We start from the raw sequence: 19,946 nt of genomic DNA, 5'->3' as shown, positions 1-19,946 counted from the left end.
AATTTCCAAGACAGGCAAAAATTAAAGGACTTTGTGAACGAGGTCTGCAGGAAATTTTAAGGGAGACTCTTTGGGTGGAGAAAAGATGAAACAAAACACAAAAAAAGGCCAAAAGCAACACAGACTAGAAAAAACCAGTCATCACCAGAAACACCAACTACACAGGCAACAACAATGCCATTAAATTCATATATTTCGGGACTCACTCTAACCGTAAATGGACTAAGTGGTACCTGGGTGACTTAGTCAGTTAAGCGTTTGACTTCAGCTCAGGTCACGATCTCATGGTCCATGGGTTCAATCCTTGTGTCGGGCTCTGTGCTGACAGCTCAGAGTCTGGAGCCTGCTTAAGATTTTATGTCTCCCTACTCTGTATGCCCCCTCCACTTATGCTCTTTCTCTTTCTGTCTCGCAAAAATGAATAAAAAGAATTAAAAAAGCAAATGTAAATGGACTTAATGTTCCAATCAGAAGACATAGGTATTAAAATGGATAAGACAACAAGACCCTCTATATGCTGCTTACAAGAGACTCATTTTAGATCTAAAGGCAGCTGCAGACAGAAAGTAAGGGGATGGAGAACCATCTAGCATGCTAATGGTGGTCAAAATAAATCTGCAGTAGCCATACTTATATCAGACAAACTAGATTTTAAATTAAAACTGTAAAAAGAGATGGAGAAGGTCATTATATTATAATTAAGCGGTCTTTCCACTAAGATCTAACAATTATAAATATTTATGCTCCAAATATGAGAGAATATAAATATATAAATCAATTAATCAAAAACATGCAGAAACTTACTGATAATAATACCATAATAGTAGGGGACTTCAACACCCTGCTCACAGCAATGGACATACAATGTAAGCAGAAAATCAATGAAGAAACAATGGTTTTAAATTACACACTGGACTGGATGGACTTAACAGATCTATTCAGAACATTTCATCCTAAAGCAGAATACACACTCTTCTTGAGTGCACATGGATAGATCACATACAAGGTCACAAATGAACCCTCAACAAGTACAAAATGATTGAGATCATACATTATATATTTTAGAACACAATTCTATGAAACCCAAAATCAACCACAAGAAAAAAAATTTAGAAAGACAATGACTATTTGGAGATTACTTCTTACTATAGAATGATTTGGTTAAAAAAGAAATTAAAGAGGAAATTGAAGGCACATGGACAGCAATGAAAATGAAAACCTGACAGTTCAAAACCTCTGGGATGCAGGAAAGGTGGTCATAAGAGTGAATTATTGCAATCCAGGTCTTCCTAAAGAAGGAAGAAAAGTCTCAAATATATAACCTAGCATTACACTTAAAGGAGCTGTAAAAAGAACAGCAAATATAGGCCAAAACAGCAGAAGAAGGGAAACGATAAAGATTAGAGCAAAAATCAATGATATTGAAATGAAGAAAAATAGAACAATAGAACATATCAATGAAACCAGGAGCTGGTTCTTTGAAATAATTAACAAAATTGATAACTTGTTAGCCAAATTGATCACAAAGAAAAACGGAATGACCCTACTAAATATAATCAGGGATGAAAGAGAAAAGATCACAACCATCACCACAAAAATACAAATAATAAGCGAGTAGTATGAGCAATTATATGCCAACAAATTGGGCAATATGGAAGAAATGAACATATTGCTAGAAACATATAAACTGCCATAACTTAGGAAGAAATAGAAAACTCAAACAAATAGCTGCAAATAAATTGAATCAGTTTTCAAAAAACTCCTAACAAAAGTTCCGTGCCTGAAGGTTTCATAAGTGAATTCTACCAAATATATGAAGAAGAGTTAATGCCTATTATTCTCCAAAATTTCAAAAAATAGAAAAATAAGGAAAACTTCCAAAATCATTCTAGCAGGCCAGCATTATCTTGATTCTAAAATGAAAGAGAATCTCCACTAATAAAAGAAAACTACCAAAATCATTTACCAAGATCAAGTGTGATTTATTCATGGGTTGAAAATGAGTTTCAATATTCACAAATCAATCAAATTGATACACCACATTAATAAAAGAAAGGATAAGAACCATATGATCCTTTCAATAGATGAAGAAAAAGCATTTGACAAAATACAACATTCATTCTTGTTAAAAAATCCTCAAAAAAGTGGGGTTAAAGGGAACATACAAAATAAAATAAACAAACTAAAAGCCGCCTATGAAAAACCCACAGCTAGTATCATCCTCAATTGGAAAACCTGAGAGCTTTTCCTCTATTATCAAGAAAAGACAAGGATATCCACTCTCACCAATGTTATTTAACATAGTATTAGAAGTCTTAGCCACAGTAATCAACAACAAACGTAAATAAAAGACATCCAAATCAGTAAGGAAGAAATCAAGTTTTCACTCTTTGCCAATGACATGATACTGTATATACAGCACCCAAAGTTGACACCAAAAAAATGCTAAAACTGATACATGAATTCAGTAAAGTTTCAGTGTACAAAATCAATGTGCAGAAATAACTTGCATATCCATACACCAAAAGTGAAGCAACCAAAAAAGAAATTAAGTAATGAATCCCATTTACGACTGCACCAAAACCATTAAGATACCTAAGAATATACCTAACCAAAGAGGTGAAAAAACTTTATTCTGAAAGCTATAAAATACTGATAAAAGAAATTAAAGAAGACACAAAGAAATGTAAAACCATTCCATGCTCATGGAATAGAAAAACTGATATTTTTTCATAGGTTCCATGCTCCCCAAAGCAATCTACACATTTAAGGCAATACCTGTCAAAACACCAAGAGCATTTTTCAAAGTGCTACAACAAAAAACAAAATCCTAAAATTTGTGTGGAACCACAAAAGACGCCAAATAGCCAAGGCAACCTATAAACGTAAAGCAAAGCTAGAGGCATCACAATTCCAAACTTCAAGTTGTACTACAAAGCTCTAGTGATTAAAGGATTATGGTGTTACCATTAAAATAGACTCATAGACTCATAGATTTTTAAACAGAATTTAAAAAAAAACAGAAATGATATGGCATTTATGTAGTCAGTTAATCTTCCCCAAATCAGGAAAAAATATTCATTCGAAAAAGGGCTATTTCTCAACAAACGATGCTGGGAAAACTGGACAGAAACACACAAAATAATTAAACTGGACCACTTTCTTACACTAAACACAAAATATAGGCAATATACCTAAGTGTGGGGCCAGAGACCATTAAAATCCTGGAGGAGAGGGGTCTTGGGTGACTCAATTGATTGAGCTTCCAACTCTTGATTTAGGCTCAAGTCCTGTGTCAGACCCCACGCTGAACATGGAGCCTATTTGGGAATCTCTCTCTGCCTCCCTCTGCAACAGGTGCTGGCAAGGATGTGGAGAAAGGGGAGACCCCTTGCACTACCACCAGGAATGCAACCTGGTGCAGCCATTGTGCAACACAGTATGAAAGTTCCTCAAAAAATTAAAAATGGAATGATTCTATGATCCAGCAATTTCATTACCAGTCATCTATCCAAAGAATAATAATAATTTAAAAACATTGATTCAGAGGATATATGTACCTTGTGGCTTATATCAGTATTATCTGCAATAGCCAAATTATGGAAACCAAAAAACTGTCCACGTAGTGATCAATGGATAAAGATAAAGTGGTATTTTAGTCAGACATCAAAAAGAATGAAATCTTGCCATTTGCAACTTTGTTGGAAATAGAGTGTATTATGCAAAGCAAAATAAGTCAATCAGAGAAAATACCATATGCTTTCACTCATGCATGGAATTTAAGAAGCAACAAAGGACAAAGGACAAAAAGAGAGAGAGTGAGGCAAACCAGAAATATACTCTTAACTAAAGAAAACAAACATGATTACCAGAGGGGAAGTGGATAGTCAGATGGATTAAATAGGTGATGGTTATTAAAGAGTGCATTTATTGTGTTGAGCACCAGGTGTTGTATGAAAGTGTTGAATCACTATATTGTACAACTGAGACTAGTATTACACTATCTGAAAACTAACTGAAATTTGAATAAAAACTAAAAGGGGGACAACTTTGCTTTAGGTAACATCATGAATGGATCTTTTTTTTTAATTCCAGTGTAGTTAACATAGAGTGTTATATTAGTTTCAATTGTGGAATATATTAACTCAACAATTCCATACATTATTCACTGCTTATCATGACGAAGTCACACCTAGTTCAATCATCCACCTCACCCCTTTTCCCTTTGTTAATGGTCAGTTTCTTCTCTGTAGTTCTGAGTCTGTTTCTCGGTTTATCCCTCTTTCTGTTTTCTTTTTTTCTTCCTTTATTTTTTCTTAAAATTCCACATATGAGTGAAATGATATGGTATTGTTTTCCTCTGTCTCACTTATTTTGCTTAGCACAATATTCTCTGGCTCCATCCACGTCATTGCAAATAGCAAGATTTCATTATTTTCATGGATGAATAATATTTCATTTTATATACATATATAGAACATCTTGTTTATTCCTTGCATCTGTCCGTGGACATTTGGGATGCTTCTATAATTTGGCAATTTCAAACAAAGCTTCCATAAACATTGGGTCGCAATAATCCCTTTGAATAACTGTGTTTTGTATTCTGTGTGTAAATATTTTGTACTGTGATTATTGAAATGGAGTGTGTTTCTATTTTTGACTAGTTGAGGAATCTCCATACTGTTTTCACAGTGGCTGAACCAGTTTTCAGTGCAAGAGGGTCCCTTTTTCTCCACATCCTCACCAACACGTTTCTTTTTTTTCTCTTATGTGTTTTATTTCTTAATTTTACCCATTCTGAGAGGTGTGAGGTAATATCTCATTGTAGTTTCTATTTGCATTTCCCTGATGATGACTAATGTTAATCAAATTTTCATATAGCTATTGGTCATGTGGATGTCTTTTTTGGATAAATGTCTATTTATTCCACTCTTTTAAAATTGGATTTTTTTCAGCCATTGACTTAATCACTTCTTTATATATTTTTGTTACTAATACTTTATTGATATGTCATTTGCAAATATCACCTCCCATTCTGAAGTTTGCCTTTCAGTTTTATTGATTGTTTTCTTCCCTATGAAGTTTTTTATATATATATTTAAAGTTTATTTATTTATATGGGGTGGGGGAGGGAATGGAGAGTGAGGGAAGAAAGAGAAAATCCCAAACAGCCTCCATGCTGCCTTGAACCTACAAAATGTGAGACAATGACCTGAGGGGAAAAAAAATCAGACACTTAACTGACTGAGCTCACCAGGTGCACCAGAAGCTTTTTATTTTGATGTGATCTAAATTGTTTATTTTTGCCTTTGTTTCTCTTGCCTCAGAAGGCATATCTAGAAAGATTTTGCTATATTTAATGTCAGATAAATTACTGCCTGTTCCCCTCTAGTATGTTTATGACTTTAGGTCTTACATTTAGGTACCTAGTCTATTTTGAGTTTATGTGTATGGTGTAAGAAATTGTTCCAGTTTTATCATTTGTATGTGGCTGTCTAGTTTTCCCAATACCATTTGTTGGTGTTGTTGAAGAGACTGTCTTTTTTTACCATTGGATATTCTTCTTTCTTTGTTGAAGATTAATTGACAACATAATTGTGGATTTTATTCTGGATTTTATTTTCTGTTTCATTGATCTAAGTGTCTACTCTTCTGCCAATAGCATACTGTTTAATTTACCACAGATTTGTAGTATAACTTGAAGTCTGGAATTGTGACACTTCCAGTTTTGTTTTTCTTTTTCAAGGTTACTTTGGCTTTCTGGGGTGTTTTTTGGTTCCATACATATGTTATATGTCTGTGATAAATTCCATTGGTAATGTCATAGGGATTTAATCGAAAGTGTGTATTTCTTTGGGTAGTTTAGACATTTTAACAATATTTATTCTTCCAATCCATGAGCATACAATATCTTCCATTTCTTTATGTCTTCATTTTCTTTCAATTTTTTTTAAATAGTCTTCAGATTAAGGTCTTTTAGCTAATGGTTAAGTTTATTTTTAGGTACTTATATATCTACATTTTTAGGTATTTATATATCTGCTGAGACATTATTAGTGTTTAGAAATGTAACTGATTTCTGACTATTTATTTTGTATCCTGTGACTTTACTGAATTTACCAGTTATAGTACTTTTCTGTATGTGTTTGTTCAGTCTTCAGGGTTTTCCATACATAATATCATGTTAGGTGCAAATAGTGGAAGTTTTACCTCTTCCTACTGATTTGGAGAACTTTATTTTATTTATTTATTTTTTATCTGATTGCTGTGGTTAGGATTTCTAGTACTATATAGAATTAAAAGGATTTGGGTGAATATTCTTGTCTTATTCCTGACCTTAGGGAAAAAGCTTTAATTTTTTCCCCCACTGAGTATGAGGTTAACTGTGGTATTTTTCATCCATGGCCTTTATTTCCTTGAGATATGATCCCTCTAAACCTACATTGTTGTGGGTTATTACCATTAATGGATGTTGTACTTTCTCAAATGCTCTTTTTGCATGTATTAAAATTGTATATAATTTGTATCCTTTCTATTAAGGATATTGTGCTAAGTGAAGTAAGCCCTTTCTAAGCTTTGTAGCTTTTGGTATATATTTATCTTTTCTCCCCTCAGAGAGTCCACCTTAAAATTTCTTGCAGGGCTGGTTTAGTGGTCACAAACTCCTTTAATTTTTGTTTGTCTGGGAAACTTTTCATCTCTTCTTCTATTTTGAATGACAGCCTTGCTGGATAAAGAATTCTTGGCTGCATATTTTTTCTGATTCAGCACACTGAATATATCTTGCCACTCCTTTATGGCCTGCCAAGTTTCTCTGGATAGGTCTGCTGCAAACCTGATCTGTCTTCCCTTTTAGGTTAGGGACTTTTTCCCTTGCTGCATTCATGATTCTCTCCTTGCCTGAGTATTTTGTGAATTTGACTATGATATTCCTTGTTGATGGTCGGTTTTTGTTGAATCTAATGGGGGTCCTCTGTGCTTCCTGGATTTTGATGTCTGTATCTTTCCCCAGGTTAGGAAAGTTTTCTGCTATGATTTACTCACATAAACCTTCTACCCCTATTTCTCTCTTCCTCTTCTGGGACCCGTATGATGTTGTTCCTTTTTAATGAGTCACTGATTTCTCTAATTCTTAGATCGTGCTCTTTTGCCTTTATCTCCCTCTTTTTTTCTGCTTCATTATTCTCTATAACTTTTTCCTTGATATCACTGATTCTCTGTTCTGCCTCATCCATTTTTGCTGCCACAGCATCCATCCATGATTGCAGCTCAGTTATAACATTTTTAATTTCATTCTGGCTATGGTTTTACTTCTTTTATCTCTTCAGAAAGGGATTCTAATCTATTTTTGACTCCAGTTAGTATTCTTATTATATAATAAAACATTTTAAAGAAAAATATTTTTAATAAAAATTGAATGTGAAAAAGAATTTTTCTCTTTCTGTATTCAAGAAAATGAAAAGTAGTGTAAAGGAGAAAATTGAAATAAAATTGAATAGATGGACCTGCTAAAAGATTGAAATAGCACTGAAATTACTTCGTTTTCCCCTAGGAGTCAGACTATGTAGCACTTTATAGTTCATAAACTAAGTAGGTGGTGAGACTTGTGTTCTTGAAGAGTGAGGTTGGCCAGTTGGGCAGGCCTTAGTGTAAAGGCTCCATTCTCCACTAGATGGTGCTGCTAGCCTACTGGGGTGGATTGTTGCAGGGCTAGTAGGTGTAAGGTGAAAGGAGTGGTGAAAATGGCGTCACCCAGCTACCCAGTCTCTAGTATCCAAACTTTGTTCTCCCCGATCAACAATCGTGCACCCATCCTCTCTCTTCAGCTTTTGTCAACTCCCTGCTTCTTCACTGTCCGTGACCAAGCCCCAAGCAGTACCTCTCTCCCAAGTTTTGTCTCAGATGCAGCTGTTTTCTCCAGCCTCTTACTTCTGAAGGACTGCAGCTTTGACCCATTCTGCCCCTCTGTGGGACAGTCTCACTGAGCAATGGCCAAATGCCGGCTGCACCCAGGAACACTTGCGGGACCCTACTGCTGCCAGGTCCCTGAGACTGTGGCCAGGTACCAGCCAGCCCCAGAAAAAGTTTGTGAGATAGTGTAGCAACAGCTTTTCAGGGATTATGGAAAATCACAACACACATCTGATTTTAAGGCTTCACCCTTAATGACCTTGTTCCAGCACCAGCGAATGTGGCCATTTTCTGGGGTCTGCTGGAACAAGGTGGCTTCAACAGTCTCTACCAAATGTCCTTCCAGCAGTGAAGCCCCTTTTCCCTGTGTGATCTGAGAACCTCCTGGACCCCACTCTGTTCCTGTGGATTCATCCTTTCCCCCAGAGCACCACCAGGTATCAAGCTGTGGAGTTGCAGACTGTGCTCCCCTTGTTTACAGTCTTAAAGGAATTTAAACCCTCTCCTTTCTCCCTTTTTACTTTAGTCCCTGTGGCTGTTTCCAATTTTCCACTTTCTCTCCAGCTGCTTTTGGGGAGGGGTACTTTACCCATATTATGCCCCCCCCCAGTCTCTGTCCTCTCTCTGCCTGCAAAAACAGCTCCTTGCCCGCCGTTGGCTTCTCTCTCCCCAAGTTCACCTCTCTGTGCCACATACCTGTTGAATTCTGTGGTTCAGGTTGTGCAGATTGTTGTGTTTATCTTCCACTCAGTTTTATAGGTTTGTAGGATGGTTTAGTGTTGGTATGGCTGTTTCATGGACACGGGACACACAAAAAAACTTCCCTGGTGTTCTGCCATCTTGGCTCCTCCCCATACAGCTCTAATAAAAACACTTACCTGCCACTTCATACTCTCTAAAATGTCTATAATTGAAAAGGAAGATAAAATTGTCATTGTTGTGGATAAATTCATAACCCTATACTTGCTGGTGTGGATGTAAAATTGTGCAAAGAGGCACCTGGGTGGCTCAGCTGGTTAAACATCCAACTTCACCTCGGGTCATGATCTCACATCTTGTGGGTTCAAGCCCCACAACAGGCTCTGTACTGACAGCTCAGAGCCTGGAGCCTGCTTCAGATTCTGTGTCTCCCTCTCTCTATGCCCCTCCCCTACCCATGCTCTGTCTCTCAAAAATAAATAAACATTAAAAAAAATCAAAATTGTGCAAAAGGTATGCAAACCACCCTGGTGGTTTCCTAATAAGTTAAGACTATGTAACCCAGTATTTCACTACTTGGTATACACAAAGAAGTGAAAGAATATTTGCTCAAAACGTGCACAGATATTTACAGAACTTTTTTCACAACAATCAAAAGGAAACAACCTAAGTCTTCATATGTAATAGATTAATACAAAGGAAAATTGCTCCACCACAAAGATTAATGAAGTACTGAGAGATGCCACAACATGGATAAACTTCAAAAATGTTAAGTGAAATAAGCCAGATAATAATTGCCATATATTGTGCAATTCAATTTATATCAAATGTCCAGAAAAGGCAAATGAATAGGGAGAGAAGGCAGATTAGTGATGCCAGAGACAATATGGAGGGAGGAATAGGGAATGACTGTTTGTTGGTTGTGAGTCATGTTTTATGTGTCAAAGAAGCTGATGGTTGTACAACTTACTATATTGAAATGCATTGAACTGTACATTTTTAAATGGTCACAGTGGTGTCTTTTATGTGCATTGTACCATAAAAAAGGCCACATAATATATACTAAATATATAAAACAAAGACAGAGTTTCCAATGAGTGTATAGGGAAAATAAAAACATAACTGATGAGAGTTTAAAAGCAAATGATTTTGCATAGGAAGGTGGATCATACTATACATATATACATACATATATATACAAATATATAATATATACATGATTATCAGTTAATTGTTATTCTTTATTATAATGTTATTTTGATTTTCCCTCTGATATTTGTATCAGAAAATGTATTTCTATGTTTTTCTATAAAATTGAAAATTTATCAAAATTCCTTTATTTACATGAGTAAGTGTACATTCTTAATAATCACTCAACTCTGGCTCATATTTCAAGGTGATTAATCTGGGTTGAAAATCACAGAAAGGTAATATATATATATATATTTTTTTTTTTTTCACTAAGGAACTGCACCCTCAAGAGGCCAAGTAACATGGCTATCCATATAGTTCACTGTGTGTTCAGATCCATAAGGCCTAAAATTCTAGTGACATAGAGAATATTATCAGTGAATAGCCACTGAAAAGTAAAATAAATAAATGCATTCTAAAGGATGATTTGACTTCAGGAATGACGTGGTTCAGGGTTGAAACCATAAATCATTGGTTGAGGAGACATGTTAACTTATAAGCTGATCTCCAGTAACCACACACACTAATGGTTTAAATATTTGAAAAAGGTTAAAAATAACTTAGTGAAGTAAATCAACTATAATAAAGTAGAGCAGCAGGCTATTAGATTAACAAGGAATTAAACCTGCATTTAAATGGAGAGATAAACTCATGCAAATAAGGAAAATGTCTAAAGAGATATTAGCACAGCTAGAGCAGCACCGATATAGTTCTAAAATGAATTGTCTCTATGAAATTGAAGAAGATATTTAAAATAATTATTGGTTTTAATTTATTAATGGTCAGAACTGGCATAAAGAGTTGTTCCCACACTTTCAACAAGAATAAATCTTTAAAAACTGCAAATTAATAACTTTTCCTGAATACATAAGATAACTGAGGTCTCAGGGCAGGCAACTAACATTGCATTTGAGGAAATAAGAGACTGCATGTTATACAGGACCCAAAATTTGCACCCAGAAGGTCATATAAACTACTAAAATTGAATTGAAAGTTTTTAATGAGCCCCTGGAGGGGGCATGTGTAACAACATGGGGTTTGCACCACCTGAATCTCTAGAAAGATTCATCTCTCATAAGGAAACCAAAGCCTTAATTTACATAGGCACTCTTGCAAGTCCTTTTCAGCTTGGTAAGAGAGAGGCAGATAAATAGAGCACCTCTACCTCTGGGGGAAGGGCAGGAAGGGCCTGTCCTTGAACAAGCATTCTGTCTGGAGTGAATGTCCCAACACCCTAGTAAACAGTTTTGACCAAGATTGATACTTAGTGAGAACATTAAAAAAGAAAAAACAAAACATTAGCACTACATGAGCAAGCATGGAGTACAATTACAATAGAATATAGTGAGTCCATTGCACTCAGCAGACTATATCTTGTAAGAAGAACAAATAGAAATCACAGAAGTTCAAGACATAAAGGCAAGGTTACCTGAAAAGAATTTGAATGATCTAGTGCTCACAGGGTAATAATTGCAATAACAAATATTAATCCTAGCATAACTTTCATCTAGACTAGTACAAATCTCCACACAAGACTTATACAATAGGGGAATCTGAGTTCACAAATACACTTAATAAGTATTTACCATAAATCCACTACTCCATACTGTATGTCCTGCTTTCAACAACAAAAATTATAAGATAAGCCATCCAATTATTTTTATATTCCACCATTGATTTGGTTGTTTGATTTCTGTTACATATCAGTATGTAATAAAGGTCTGTTGGCCAAATTCTATTTTTTAAAAAATGGTAGTTGGGACTATAAAAAAGAATTGCATTGAATTATTTTATTCACTTATGAATACTGTGACCTTTATAAAATTAAGTATTAATATTTTTGAATACTGAATGTCTCATTTTATTAAGATGTATGAAATTTTTCATCTTGTGTTTTACATACTAGTGGCTAAGGCTTAAATTTTTTAGTAAATTTATTTCTAAATATAATTGATTTTATTTTAAGTAAAATTGTTTCTTAATATAATTTTGAGATTGCTCATTGTTATTGTATAATAATTATTCTAATTTTGTATGTTATTTCTCTGTATTGCCAACTTGTACAAACAAGTAATTAGTTTTAGGGTTTTTTTACTCATTTCCCTAGAAAATTGTATGCACAGGATAGTGTCATCTACATAGGCTTCCACCAGGGAAGCCATTTGTTTCTTCTTGTTAGATGATACTCTATTCAGTATAATGCTGACTAGTAGTGGTAAAATTGGGCATTCTTCTCTTAATCCCAAACTGTGGTGTAACATACCTGCACTTATTACTTTTAATTGTTTTCTTTATGTTTTCGTTTTTTGGTGGAGTCTTTAGGGTTTTTACCCTATAGGGGAAAAAAAACACTAAAGGCTTTAGGGTTTTTACTATGTACTACCATGGGCATCTGCAAAGAGTGAGAGTTTAACTACTTCCTTTCCAACAGTCAGGGTAGGGGTAGACAGAGAATCTCAAGCAGGCTCTGTGCTGTCATAGAGCCCAACGTGGGTCTTGAACACAGGAACAGTGAGACCTAAGCCAAAATCAAGATTTGGATATTTAACTGACTGTGCCATCCAGACTCTCTCCAAACTTTTATTTAAATTTTAGTTATTAACATACAGTGTAATATTAGTTTCAGGTATAGAATTTAGTGATTCATCCCTTACATAGAACAACTGAAGACCCAATCATTTCTTTTTAAGTTTAGTCATTTATTTTGAGACAGACAGAGACAGTATGGGCAGGGGAGGGGCAGAGAGAGAGGGAGAGAGGGAATCCAATTTGATAGTAACTTATATTAAAAAAAACAATAGGTAAATTGTTGAAAGAGCCCACATATTCATTGACTGATGAATGGATAAACGTGTGGCATACAAATACAATGGAGTAATATGTGGTGATCAAAAAGTGAAATCTTGCCATTTGCAACAATGTGGATGTAACTAGAGTGTATTATATTAAGTGAAGTAAGTCAGAGACAAATATATGATTTCTCTCATAAGTGGAATTTAAGAAACAAAATTTATTAATATAGGGGAAACGAAAAAAATTAAAATGGAGAGGGGGCAAACAAGTAAAGACTCAAATAGAGTGAATAAACTGAGAGTTGCTGGAGGATAGAAGGGAGGGTGGATAGGCTAAATGGTGATGCGCATTAAGGAGGTCACTTGTTGGGGTGAGCACTGGTTGTTATATGTAAGAGATGAATCACTGTGTTCTACTCCTGAAACCAATAATACATTGGATATTACCTACCTTGAATTTAACAAAACATTTTAAAATAAATTAAATAAATAAATAAAACAAATAAACAAACATAAATAAACAAATACATGGAAAAATAAAAATAAAATGGCTAGCCCTTTGTTATGACAAATTCTTTTTATATTTATTGAAATAATTATTTTTAGTTTTATAATCTACCAATATGATGCATTACATTAATTGATATTTGGACATTAAACCAAATTTCATTTGAAAGATAATTCTGCTTGTTCATAATGTGTATTTTTATACAATGGTACATTCAATTTGCAAAATTGTTTGGAAAATGTGTGTGCCTATACACATGAGATATATGGTGTGTAGGTTAATTGTGGTGGTGGTGCTGTTTCTGTTATCTGGATAATAACTCATCTCATAAAATAAATTGATAAATGAATTGGTAAACTTCCCAATTCTTCCCCACTTTCGGACGTGTTTCTGAAAGACTGGTAATTATTTTTTATTAAATGTTTGGTAACTACCAGTGAGCCCATAGGGGGTTGGGCTTTTCTTTGTGGGGAAATATTTAAACTCCTTTCTTCCTATAGGTATTCATGTATTCTATCCCTCCTTCTGCTTAATTAATTTGCTTCAATCTAGGAATTTAATTCTAATTGGTAATTTTCTATGTTTCTAACTTTCCATGTCAGTTGAGATGGAAAAATGAGGAATAAAAATGTAGTAGAATGAGACTTTGGGGGCAATTTATGGGCACCGTGGTCATGGGTTCTATTGTAGGAAGAATATACCTACCACTGCTGTAATTACTGATCATATTTCTTGTTTGGGCAAACAAAGTACAGAACCTAAACAAACGGGGAAATGTTCTATGAGATAGGCACTACTGCAGATAGTTTTAAAGCAATAAACTCTGCCCAGTAGAGTCGAGGGCAGATTTAGGGACCCTAAAGGATGTATAGAAGTCTGGCAGTGGCAATGGTGAGAAAAGAAGTCCCAGGCAACAAGAATAGCGAGAACAATGGCAGACTAAGGGCAGGATGAGTGTGAGGACTGAAGGAAGGATCCATGTTGGAGGAGGACAGGAGAAAACACAGTCTTGGGGCAGGGGTGGTGGTGAATTAGGTTGGGTCTTAAATATGGGAAATACAACTATTAAAGATGTCAGGGAAGAGAAGTGGGGCCTTGAGCATATTTGGGATTTAGAACACTACTTCTGTACATCCTGGCCCAGGGAGATTGTAGAGGCAAGAGACGCAGGACAAGGGTATTATAAGACTCTAGAAACATCACAAGACAACCCAAGGCCATCAGAACATCTTCCCAGCTTTACATGAGGAATATTTGGATAAGAGACATTAAAGATTATGGAACTACTTACATTGTGTCTTGTTAAGGCTCATGAATATTCAAATGAGTCACATACACCGTTCATGTAGTATCTATAAAGAAAGAGTCTAGTGCTGGCTAGAGTCCAGAGCTAGCTTCTGCATGGCCCCTATCAGTTTATGCCCAGGTGCTAGGAACAGACTTCCTTGAGCTCAGCTCAGGTTCCATAGCTCTAGGCTCTTCCCCTGCACCTCAGTTGGAGCCACAGGTGGGCCCCATGTCACTGGAATCTGCACCTCACCTGAGCTTCCACCCCACATCCCTGGAGCTAAGAGGGATTATTTCCCAGCAGGGGCTGAGCCTGGAAACTTAACCTCCAACTCCCTTTTAAGCCTCAGTGCCAATTCATCATGGAATCTCAGCTCTGCATCTTGAGAGTGGCCACTTTATTCCCATGCACACCCTACAATCTCTAAAGCACATCTCTTCCCACCTCTCTCACATTCTGCCCTTCCATCCCTGCATCAAAAGCACAAAATCTGAATCCCACATATGTCCCCCAATTCCTGCAGTGCTTCCTTCTGTTCTGAAGTTAGAAAAGAGCCCACCATCATGGCCCTTCACATTCTTCTCTGCTTACTGCACCTCCTCAAGCAGAGACAGGGAGTGGTTCAATGCCTCTGGCCTCCCTCCTGTCTGGTTCCCTGGTTTGTCACATTTGCTCTTCAAAGGACTGCATCAGACAAGAACCTGAAGTGGAGAAACACCTGCTGTGGCGGCCGAGTGTGGAGACTTCACCCTGGGGACCAAACTCAAGTTTATCAACAATCTGGTTGGGAGCCCTCAGGCCAGAAATGATTTATGAGAAATACCTGTGTGAGGACATACTGCTTCTCTTTTCCCTTCTATCAGAAAAGATCTGACTTCAGCAGCTGTCATTGGGTTCTAGAAGTCAATATGTGGGACAGTGTTGATGAGGGCAGGTATATTGTGCTCAGTGTCAGCTCCCTATAGTTCACTGACACTTTCTCAGATCCATGGAGACCTCTGCCCTCACATCAGGACAATGTGAGGAGTTATAAGATGCAGTAGTGACTGCAAGCCAGGCTGCACATCAGTATAACCAGGGATTGTTTCTCTTAATAATTCTGAAATGATCATTTTATTTATTTAACACTCATGTAAATTGTAAACTCATGCCATGCTCCCACTCCTGGAAATGAATACACTTTTTCCAGCCCCCCTTTTATTCCATCTCATGTGAGTTAGTGGTGGACTTTGCCCCGTGTAAATTGCCTTGAAAGCCAAAGCTTCCAGGAAGTCCTTAGTGAGCACAAGAATCTCTCCACCTCATGCAGCTGATCCTCCATCTCACCCAACTGCTGGGCCTGTTCTTCTAAGGCCTCCACCTTTCCCTCCACTTAGGAGAACCTCCCCCTTATCTGGAAGATCTCGGATGGTAACTCCTCTGTGCTCAGGGCCTGGGTCTCCTCTGCAACTTCCTCCAAGCCCCTCTCCTCATGTCCTGTCTTGAAATTTAATACAAAGTCTTCAAATACAAAGTCTTCAATTTAATACAAAGTCTCATTGTTAGGGCCTGATATTATTTTCTTATGAGGAGGAGAACTCCCCCAAGCAGGAAGGTTGTACAGGTGACAGACGTCAAGGACCTCAGGCTGAAGTCAGTCCCAGATGAGAAGGGACTCAACTTTTCTGTGCTTTGATGGGATGCAGGGATTTTGGTCAAGGGTCTCTTGGTAGGCACAGTGTCCAGGGGACTCAGTGGCACAGTGTCAAGATGGAATAGAGGGCTTGAGGTCACAGGGTTCCCAGTAGGCCTGATGTTCTGGGAATTTGATTGCCCACTTCTCTGCTGGGTTGGAGGGCTCCCAATCAGAGGAGTCTGGGTCACTTCACTGTCCTAGTGATGTTTTTGCCCAGTGCTAAGCTGAGATAGAAATCTCATGGTTTGAAGGCTTTCATTTAGCCATGGGGCCAGTGGACATGTGGGTACAGTGCTGAGCTGGTTTAGAGGTCTCATATCCTGAGGCCAACTAGGAAGCCTAGTGATCAATTGCCCTTGACTCTGCTTGATTAGAAGGCTCCAGGTAAAAGTGTACATAGTGAGCCTGTTGCTGAGGTGACTCCTTGGCCTAGTGCTGATCTGGTTTGGAGCCCTCCAGGTCCAAGGGCATGTGGTGAGTCCACTGTCTAGGTGACATCTTGGCTTAGTGAAGAGCTGGGTTGGAAGACTCATAGTCTGAAGGGTTCTGGCAAGCCCAGTGCTCTGGAGACTTGATTGCTCTATTCTTTGATGGCTTGGAAGGCTCCAGATTCAAGGGCACATAATGAGTCTGCTGTCCACATGACTCCTTGACCTAAGGCAGAGCTGGATTGGATGGTTTCTGGTATGTATGCTCCTGGAAAATATAGTGATCTGGAGACTTGACTGCCTTTGCTCTGCTGGGTAGGTGGTCTCCAGGACCAAGGGCACATGTTGAGCCCACTCTCCAGGTGACTCCTAGGCCAAGTGTAGAGCTGTATTGGAGGGCTCATGACCTGAAGGCTTTTGACAAGACCAGTGTTCTGGAGACTTTATTGCCCTGTGTTCTTATCTACTGTAGGGCTCAAGATCCAAGGACACATGGTGCGCCAACTGTCCAGGTGACTCCCTGGACTAGTGCTGAGCTTGTTTTGGAGTCCTCCAGGTCCAAGGGCAAGTGCTGAGCCCACGTGGTCTCTTACAGAGCTGGTTTGGATGGCTTGTTGTCTGAAGGCATTGGGAAAACCTGAGGTTCTGAAGACTTGATTGCCTTTCAATCTTCTTTGCTGGAGGTCTCCAGGTCAAAGGGCACATGGTGAACTCATGATCCAGGTGACTCCTTGGCCTAGTGCTGAGCTTGGTGGGAGGAATCATGGTCTTATGGTTCTTGGCAAGCCCAATGTTCTGGAGATTTGATTGCCCTCTGCTCTGCTCTGTCATAGGGATCCAGATCCAAAAACACATGGTGAACCAAATGTCCAGGACACTCCTTACCCTAATGAGCCCTCCAGGTACAAGGGCAAGTGGTAAGCCCACTTTCTAGATCACTACTTGGCCTAGTGCAGAGCTGGATTAAATGGATCATGGCCTGAAGGCTCCTGGCAAGCTTGGTGTTCTGGAGACTTGACTGTCCTATGCCCTGCTCTGTTGGAGGGCTCCAGGTCAAAGGGTACTTGGTGAGCCTATTGTCCAGGTGACCTCTTGGCCTAGTGCAGAGCTGGGTTGGGAGAATCATGGTCTGATGTCTCTTGACAGGCTCTCTATTTTGGAGACTAGATTTCCCTGTGCTCTGCTCAACTAGAATGCTTGTGCTCTGAAAGCTCCTGTCAAGGCCAGAGTCTTGGGCAATAAATTGCCCTCTCTCCTGGATTACAGGCTCTTGGTTGGAGGGCCTCTGGTCATCTTGGTGTCCAAATGACTCTTTTGTCCAAAATTGAGGTAGGATGCAGTATTCATGGTAGGGAGGCTCCTGGCATGCCTGATGTTCTTAGGACTCAATGGTACTATGCATTAGTGGGTTGGAAGGCTTGTGGTCTGTGGGTGCCTGGTCAGCCTAGTGCCTTGGGGTTTGTTTGTCAACTACTGAGCTGTATCAGATAGCTCATGGCCTGAGGGCCTGTTTTCCAAGCACTCCCACTGTGTCCAGTGCTGTCTCAGTCCTTCTCCCAGTAGTTAACTGTTTCAAAAAATTCCCTCTCTGCCAGGTGTCTGTGGGCATTGTCCACATTGTGAACATCTCGGTCAGCCTGATGTTCAGAGCACTTATATTGCCTGTGCTGAGCAGGGTTGGAGAACCTCAGGGGTGAAAGTTGTGCAGGGTTCCCTCAGGACGTGGCCTCAGCTTTCCTGTGCTGAACGTCACTGTGACCACAGTGTTTTTTGGAGGAGCTCTCTCCAGATGGCTTAGAATCCACTGTACTGTGATTCCAAGTTCCCCACTCCCACCTGCCAAATGGGATCACATACCTGAGTGGTACAGCCAACCTCACAATAGAAAGCGGGTCCAGGAGTAGCCAGATGCAGGTATTCAGATTCTCAGGAACACAGAGGGCCACAAAGTTACATGCAAACATGAAGCTGGGGCACAGAATGTCAGCAAGTGGCCCTGGGAAGGAGGAGTGGGAAGGGTACTTACCATCAGCAGGGGCATGGAACAGGGCAGAGATTGTGAGGAATATCAGGAAGAGCTGTGGTGGAATTGCTATCTCTTTCTTCAGTGTGGCCTGAGATGTTGCCTGGATTTCTAAACACACCTGATTCATCACATTGCTTTCTTGTGATGTCAACATTGTATGTGGCCAATCATCAGTGCTCTCTCAGATTGGCCTTGTTCAGGTGGCCAATCACTGGGCAGCTCAGCTGGCCAATCACAGATGGCTTTCACAGTGGCCCTCCTGACATCATTGTCTGGACACCATGTTTATTTGTGTTTTTTTTATTTATTTATTTTTGTTTCTTTTAACAATGAGTAAATTTTTATTACATGAACTTCATCTCAATAAACAAAACCTAAAACAACACACAGGCACTAGACTGGATAGGGCTCTGGGCTGCAGTTTGCTGGCTCATAAACTAGGTTAATTTTTAAGGCGTCCTACTACTAAGATTCTTTCTTATACAAGTTATTATTTATTTATTTATTTATTTATTTATTTATTTTTCAAGATTCTTAATTTTTATTTTTATCTTTTTTTTAATTTTTTAAATAGAATTTATTGTCAAATTGGTTTCCATACAAGACCCTGTGCTCATCCCATGTGCCCTCCACAATGCTCATCACCCATTTTCCCCTCTCCCCCACCCCTCATCAACACACAGCTTGTTCTCAGTATCCAAGAGTCCCATATGGTTTGCCTCCCTCCCACTCTGTACTTTTTTTCCCCTTCCACTCCCCAATGGTCTTCTGTTAAGTTTCTCAACATCCACATATGAGTGAAACATATGTTATCTGTCTTTTTCTGCCTTATTTCATTTAGCATATAGCCTCCAGTTAGATCCACATTGCTGCAAGTGGCCAGATTTCATATGTATAAACCACATCTTCTTTATACATTCGTCAGTTAGGGTGGACATTTGGGCTCTTTCCATAATTTGGCTATTGTTGAAAGTTCTGCTATAAACATTGGGTACATGTGCCTATGTGCATCAGCACTCCTGTATCCTTTGGGTAAATTCCTAGCAGTGCTATTGCTGGGTCATAGGGTAGTTCTATTTTCAGTTTTTTGAGGAACCTCCACACTGTTTTCCAGAGAGGCTGCACCAGTTTGCATTCCCACCAACAGTGCCATGAGGGTTCCCGTTTCTCCACATCCTCTCCAGCATCTATAGTCTCCTGATTTGTTCATTTTAGCCACTCTGGCCAGCGTGAGGTGGTATCTCAGTGTGGTTTTGATTTGTATTTTCCTCATAATGAGTGATGTTGAACATCCTTTCATGTGTCTGTTGGCCATCTGGATGTCTTCTTTAGAAAAGTGCCTATTCATGTCTTCTGCCCATTTCATCATTGGAATTTTTGTTTTTCACATGTGGAGTTTGGCAAGTTCTTTAGAGATTTTAGATATTT

General features: G+C 38.4%; 1 long non-coding RNA gene across 1 annotated transcript in view; it reads right to left on the bottom strand.

Moving 5' to 3' along the window:
• The window catches only part of LOC125167974 (uncharacterized), a 28,175-nt gene extending 9,579 nt beyond the window's left edge, over window positions 1-18,596 (bottom strand). Inside the window, exons 1-2 of the long non-coding RNA XR_007153013.1 lie at window positions 18,519-18,596; window positions 14,393-14,453 (exon numbers count right to left, since the gene is read on the bottom strand). This is a non-coding gene — a long non-coding RNA (uncharacterized LOC125167974). The remainder of the gene's footprint in view (window positions 1-14,392; window positions 14,454-18,518) is intronic.
• Between the last annotated feature and the right edge of the window lie 1,350 nt (window positions 18,597-19,946).

Source organism: Prionailurus viverrinus, chromosome A1, assembly GCF_022837055.1.
Source record: "Prionailurus viverrinus isolate Anna chromosome A1, UM_Priviv_1.0, whole genome shotgun sequence".
Taxonomy (NCBI): domain Eukaryota; kingdom Metazoa; phylum Chordata; class Mammalia; order Carnivora; family Felidae; genus Prionailurus; species Prionailurus viverrinus.
Note: the sequence above shows the minus strand (reverse complement) of the source record. Positions and strands in the feature narration are given on the sequence as shown.